The sequence below is a fragment of the Rhinopithecus roxellana genome, chromosome 19, assembly GCF_007565055.1.
Source record: "Rhinopithecus roxellana isolate Shanxi Qingling chromosome 19, ASM756505v1, whole genome shotgun sequence".
In the NCBI taxonomy this organism is placed as follows: domain Eukaryota; kingdom Metazoa; phylum Chordata; class Mammalia; order Primates; family Cercopithecidae; genus Rhinopithecus; species Rhinopithecus roxellana.
The window spans coordinates 82,596,776-82,603,990 of NC_044567.1; positions in this window are offsets into that span (position 1 = coordinate 82,596,776).

Sequence of the window (7,215 nt, forward strand, 5' to 3'; positions counted from 1 at the left end):
CGTGTGTGTTTTCTCCAAATGTAAGATGTACCTGGAAAGAAAATCTCACTATGTTGGAAAATCCTATGCCCTTGCCAAGAGAAATAATTTTTAAGCTAAACATGTATTAGCACAAAAGCAGGCAATCTCTATTCCAAAGGAAGGTTGCAACACTCCTTTTCTTTGTACAACAGATGTGTGCTGGTCTTTAGGTCATAGAATAGTTAAACAATCTTTCTCCAAAACTACTGCTGATGGGTCATTGACTAATTGAAGAAGAAATGCTTCCTCCAAGTTAGAGCGATTATTTCACTCTAACTTAAGGGTTTTAACTATAGGGACATAGATCGGATAAGTCCAAAGAACAGAGCTCTATGGCTCAGGAGCCTTTGCGTATTTTCCACAATAATAAGTTATGGTATCTATTTATTGTATTATTATATTGGTAATATTGTTATTTATTGTATATATTATTATTAATTGTATATATTATTATTATATTGGTAATATTGGTATTATATATTATTTATGTATATATTACTATATATAATTATTGTATACCACATACTATATATATTATTGTATATTATATAGTATATGTCTATTGTATATATTATTATTGGTATTTACTGTATTGTTATATTGGTAATGCTAATCTGAACAAGCAGATCCATGAGTCTCCAATATTTGCACACTTGCTAAAGTGTCTGAATCTTAAATGCAGATGCATTGATTGCCTATATTTGTGTTTCAGCAACCCAAATACCTGAGAAAAATGACTCAACTCTAATAAAAATTTTTTACCCATAAATCAAATCTGAACATGATTTATTATTATTTTTTATTTTTCATTGAGACAGAGTCTTGCTCTGTCACCCAGACTGGAGTGCAGTGGCGTGATTTTGGCTCACTGCAATCTCCGCCTCCCAGGCTCAAGCGATTCTCATGCCTCAGTCTCCTGAGTAGCAAGGATTACAGGCATGCCTCACCACACTCCGCTAAATGACTTAATTTTCAATTTAAATATTGTAGAACTCAGTTTAGCTATCTGTTGGATTAAATGTCAGGCACACTGGCCAGGCGTGGTGGCTCACGCCTGAAATCCCAACACTTTGGGAGGCTGAGGTGGGCGGATCACCTGAGGTCGGGAGTTCTAGACCAGCCTGACCAACATGGAGAAACCCCGACCCTACTAAAAATGCAAAATTAGCTGGGCATGGTAGTGCACGCCTGTAATCCCCTACCTCTCAGGAGGCTGAGGCAGGAGAATTACTTGAGCCTGGGGGGCAGAGGTTGCAGTGAGCAGAGTTTGTGCCGTTTCATTCCAGTCTAGGCAAAAAGAGCGAAACTCCATCTTGAAAAAAAAAAAAAAAAAAAGTCAGGCACATCCTTAATTTACTAAATCAGCCTTCACATCTGTAATTGAAGTAACAATCTCTTTGATAATGTCATCTATAAGGCAAGGGAATACTTTGACTTAATGAAAAAGAAAATGTCTGTGAATGAGTATATCTTCTCAGGAAAAGCTTCCTTGCTTATGCTGCAATTGAATCAAAGAAACACTGAGTTTGTCAGTAAAAAACCTAATAGAGAGCATATTTGTAATTTAAAAATGATTATAATTGTACAAATGTAAAAATGATTATTATGTAATTAAGCAATATGAGTTCATCACATTTGCCCTGACAGAAAAAAATCGGTTTCTCTTTTTTTTTTTTTTTTTTTTTGAGACGGAATCTCAGTCGATCACCCAGGCTGGAGCGCACTGGCGCAATCTTGACTCACTGCAACCTCCGCCTCCCAGGTTCAAGCGATTCTCCCGCCTCAGCCTCCTGAGTAGCTGGGATTACAGGAGCGTGCCACCATAACCAGCTAATTTTTGTATTTTTTGTAGAGATGAGGTTGCACCATGTTGGCCAGGCTGGTCTTGAACTCCTGACCTCAAGTGATCCTCCAACCTCGACCTCCCAAAGTGCTGGGATTATAGGCATGAGCAACCGTGCCCGGTCAAAAATAGGTTTTCTGATACCAAAACAATCTCCGGTTTTATCCTGCCCTATGACCTTAGGAATTTTCCTAACGGATGTTTGCTTCAGTTTATTCTTATCTTAGATGGGTAATTCATTAAGTGTAAAATATTTAAAGGTAATTTTAATGCACAATGTTTTTAATTTATTGTTTCTGTTTATTTTGATAATTCTCTAGAAAGCCTGAGTTTCCCTGTTCTTCTCTTAGCCCTGCCAGCAGCCAGCTTTCTGATTTGGGGCAAATTATTTAACCTTGGATGCTTTCATGTATAAAATGTGAGGACCGATCTTCATCTATAAATTGTGAAGATCGATTTGTAATATTTGGTTGAGATCTAATTTCTGTGATTATTTTATTTTTTTATTATTTATTTGATTTTATGTTTTTGAGACGGAGTCTCGCTCTGTCATCCAGGCCGAAGTGCAGTGGCATGATCTTAGCTCACTGCAACCTCCTCCTCGCCGGTTCAAGTGATCCTCATGCCTCAGCCAGCCTCCCAAGTACCTGGGATTATAGGCATGTGCCACCACACCCAGTGAATTTTTGTATTTTTTGTAGAGATGAGGTTTCTTCATGTTGGCCGGGCTGGTCTCAGACTCCTGGACTCAAGTGATAACCTGCCTCGGCCTCTCCATGCCCAGCCTATTTGCTTTATTTAAAGATTATCATTTGTTTTCCAAAAATTAAAGATCTTGTTTATATTAAATTAATATTTTATTTTTATGTATTGAGTTTCTTTCTTTCTCTGCCTCCCTCCCTCCTCTCTCTCTTTCTCTCTTCTCTTTCTCTTTCTTCCTTTCTTGCTTGCTTGCTTGCTTGCTTTTCCCTTCCTTCCTTCCTTCCTTCCTTCCTTCCTTCCTTCCTTCCTTCCTTCCTTCCTTCCTTCCTTCCTTCCTTCCTTTGTTTCTTCCTTTCCTCTCTCTTTCTTTCTCTCTTTCTCTCTTTATAAAAAGACAGGGTCTTGCTCTGTTGCCAAGATTGAAATGCAATGGTGTAATCATGGTTCAGTGTAGTCTTCACCTCCAGGGATCAAGACATTCTCCCACCACAGCATTCTGAGTAGCTGGGACCACAGACATATGCCACCATGCCCAGCTAGTTTTTTTGGGGGGGGTGGGGCATTGGGGTAATGGAGTTTCGCTCTTGTTGCCCAGGCTGGAGTCCAATGGTGCAATCTCAGCTCACCACAACCTCCACCTTCTGGGTTCAAGCAATTCTCCTGCCTCACCCTCCCAAGTAGCTGGGATTAGAGGCTCCTGCCAGCACGTCTGGCTAATTTTGTATTTTTAGTAGAGACAGGGTTTCTCCATGTTGGCCAGGCTGGTCTCGAACTCCCTACCTCAGGTGATCCGTCTGCCTCGGCCTCCCAAAGTGCTGGGATTACAGGTGTGAGCCACCGTGCCTGGCCTTCCAGCTAATTTTTTTTATTTTTTGTAGAGATGAGGTCTTGCCTTTGTGGCCAGGCTGTGTATTGAGTTCTAAAATCTATAAAGCTGGAATAACAGTGAAAGACTTCTTTTGTCATATGGTGAACCCCAGCATCGGGATTCAGCCTGGGAGGCTGCATGGGTTCTTGACTTTGCACAGAAAGGAATTCAAAAGTGAGCTTATGAAATAAAGTGAAAACAAGTTTATTAGGAAAGTAAAGGAATAAAAGGTGACTAATCTATAGGCGGAGCAACCCTGAAGGCTGCTGGTTGGCTATTTTTATGATTATTTCTGATCATACACTAAATTAGGGGTGGATTTTTTATGAGTTTTCCAGGAAAGGGGTGGGGAATTCCTAGAACTGAGGGTTCCTCCCCCTTTCAGACCATGCAGGGTAACTTCTGGATGTTGTCATGGCATTTGTAAGCTGTCATGGGGCTCGTGGGAGTTTCCTTTAGTAGGCTAATGTATTATAATTAGCATATAATCAGCAGTGAGGAGGACTAGAGGTTGCTTTCATTGCCATCTAGGTTTTGGCTGCCTTCTTTACCGCATCCTGTTTTATCCGCAGGGCCTTTGTGACCTGTACTTTGTGAAACCGGTCCTGCTGAACTCCTTTCTTACTTTGAAATAGACAAAGAGTACTGAGTGTCCTGTCTAGAACAACCTTTGGGCTATCTCCACCTTTCATTGTCTTTGAGCTATTTTACAACTCCACGAGATATAAAATGCTGATAGTAATACAAATGATTCTTATCCGCAGAAATGCAAATTGTGTTCACTGATATGCAATTGAACATTACCTTTGGATATTAACTTGTTTTACATTTATTTGCAAATTCATTCCAGCATTCGTAATTACTATGCATGTGTAGTCTTTGAATTCTCCTTTGACTCGGTTCTAACATCTTATTGATTTCCTCATTAATTAATAAGTTAAATAAAACCTTACACATGTTCATTTGATGTTTGTATTTGAGTCATGATTTTAACCTTTTAAAAATTATCCTTTGGCCGGACGCGGTGGCTCAAGCCTGTAATCCCAGCACTTTGGGAGGCCGAGGCGGGTGGATCACGAGGTCAGGAGATCGAGACCATCCTGGCTAACATGGTGAAACCCCGTCTCTACTAAAAATACAAAAAAAAAAAAAAACTAGCCCAGTGTGGTGGCGGGCGCCTGTAGTCCCAGCTACTTGGAGGCTGAGGCGGGAGAATGGCGTGAACCCGGGAGGCGGAGCTTGCAGTGAGCCGAGATCGCGCCACTGCGCTCCAGCCTGGGCGACACAGCGAGACTCTGTCTCAAAAAAAAAAAAAAAAAAAAAAAAATCCTTTATATACACATAATCTGATAGGAAAAGAAAAAAATTATCCTTTTTTTTTGAGACAAGGTATTGCTCTGTTGTCACCCAGGCTGGAATGCAGTGGCGCGATCATGGCTCACTGCAACCTCCACCTCCTGGGCTCAACCCATCCTCCCACCTCAGCATCCAGAGTAGCTGGGACCACAGACACATGCCACCCCATCTGGCTAATGTTTGTATTTTTTGTAGAGACAAAGTTCTAGCCATGGTGCCCAGGCTGGTCTCGAACTCCTTGGCTCAAAGGATCCCCCTGCCTCGGCCTCCCAAAGTGCTGGGATTACAGGTATGAACCACTGCACCCAGCCAGAAATTATCCTTTAATTTACCTAAATCAGATTACTGTAAGGATGAAATAAGATGACACATAATAATCACTTATAGCACAGTGCCTGAGACATAATGATAGAATTATTATTCGTATTTAATCTACTGACCAAACGAGCTTTCATTCTGGTTAGCAAATATCATCTTCACAGCTCACTGGTAAGAATTAAAACTACAATAACATAAAGGATTTAGCTGAAATGGTTTTAAAATAGTGAAGGCCACAGTAGACTTGAGAGACAGACTTATATTTCATTAAAATACATATATTGTGTTATAAATGTTCAAGTATTGATATCTCACTTAAAACCGTGTTTTGATTTCATATTAAATGCTTTTTTTTTTTTCCTCGCTGTCGCCCAGGCTGGAGTGCAGTGGCCGGATCTCAGCTCACTGCAAGCTCCGCCTCCCGGGTTTACGCCATTCTCCTGCCTCAGCCTCCCAAGTAGCTGGGACTACAGGCGCCCGCCACCTCGCCCGGCTAGTTTTATTGTATTTTTTAGTAGAGACGGGGTTTCACCGTGTTAGCCAGGATGGTCTCGACCTCCTGACCTCGTGATCCGCGCGTCTCGGCCTCCCAAAGTGCTGGGATTACAGGCTTGAGCCACCGCGCCCGGCCCTTAAATGCTTTTGAAATTCGCGAAGGGGCTAGCAGAGATTTATTGCTACCCGAACTGCCTAGGGGTGCAGAGGCTCAGGAAAAACTCCTGGAAACATGCAGTGGAGTTTGAAGGGAACCGTCTTCCTACTGTTCACAGTTCTGTCACCAACAGAGATCACGCACTTGTTGCAGATTAATTAATAATATGGCTTTTGTCACCACGGGGGAAATATAAGGGGAAAGGACAAATAAGAGTCAAAGTAAGGGAGTACAAATTAACTTCCAGTCTGGGTGCAATGACTCATACCTGTAATCCCAGCACTTTGGAAGGCCTGGGAAGGCAAATTGCTTGAGTTCAGCAGTTTGAGACTAGACTAGGCAACGTGGCAAAACCTAAATAAATAAATAAATAAATAAATAAAAATCAGCTGGCTATGGTGGCACCCGCCTGTAGTCCCAGCTACTCGGGAGGCTGAGGTGGAAGGATCACTTGAACCCTGGAGGTTGAGGCTGCAGTGAGCCGTGATTGTGCCACTACACTCTAGCCTGGAAGACGGAGTCAGACCCTGTCTCAAAATAAATAAATAAATAGATATAAAAATAAATGTCCAACTGTCATGTTTTTTAAAAGTCTCCAAGCCTAACTTATCACAAAAATAAACAGACCTAGGCCGGGCGCGGTGGCTCAAGCCTGTAATCCCAGCACTTTGGGAGGCCGAGACGGGTGGATCACGAGGTCAGGAGATTGAGACCATCCTGGCTAACATGGTGAAACCCCGTCTCTACTAAAAATACAAAAAACTAGCCGGGCGAGGTGGCGGGCGCCTGTAGTCCCAGCTACTCGGGAGGCTGAGGCAGGAGAATGGCGTAAACCCGGGAGGCGGAGCTTGCAGTGAGCTGAGATCCGGCCACTGCACTCCAGCCTGGGCGACAGAGCAAGGCTCCGTCTCAAAAAAAAAAATTAAATAAATAAACAGACCTTGCAGTGCAGATAAGTGAAGAATATTTTCTTTCTGTATGTATTCCTATATTATTCCATTGAACGAAGAAATATGAGCCGGCTATCTTTCAAAATAGGGTTTGGATAAACAGGAAGGCTTCCTGATTACAAGCTTATTACACACTCAAACAGGTTTTCTAGGAACAAGACTGGGCTTCATTGAAATCGATTAAATAGGTTGTGAGATGAAATGAGAAGGGTGAATAGAAATGTCCTCAAATAATGTTTCTCCTCAATGTTAGGATGAGCAAAATAAACATGCAAACTGCCGACTAAAAGAGTTGAACTCTGTAAAATATCTGAAGAGATTTATTTTGAGCCAAATTTGAGTGACCATGGCCCATGACAGCCCTCAGGAGGGCCTAAGAACATGCGCCCAAGGTGTCAGGGCGCAGCTTGGTTTTATACATTTTAGAGAAGCTTGAGACATCAATCAAACACATTTAAGAAATACACTGGGCAGGGTGTGGTGGCTCATGCCTGTAATCCCAGCA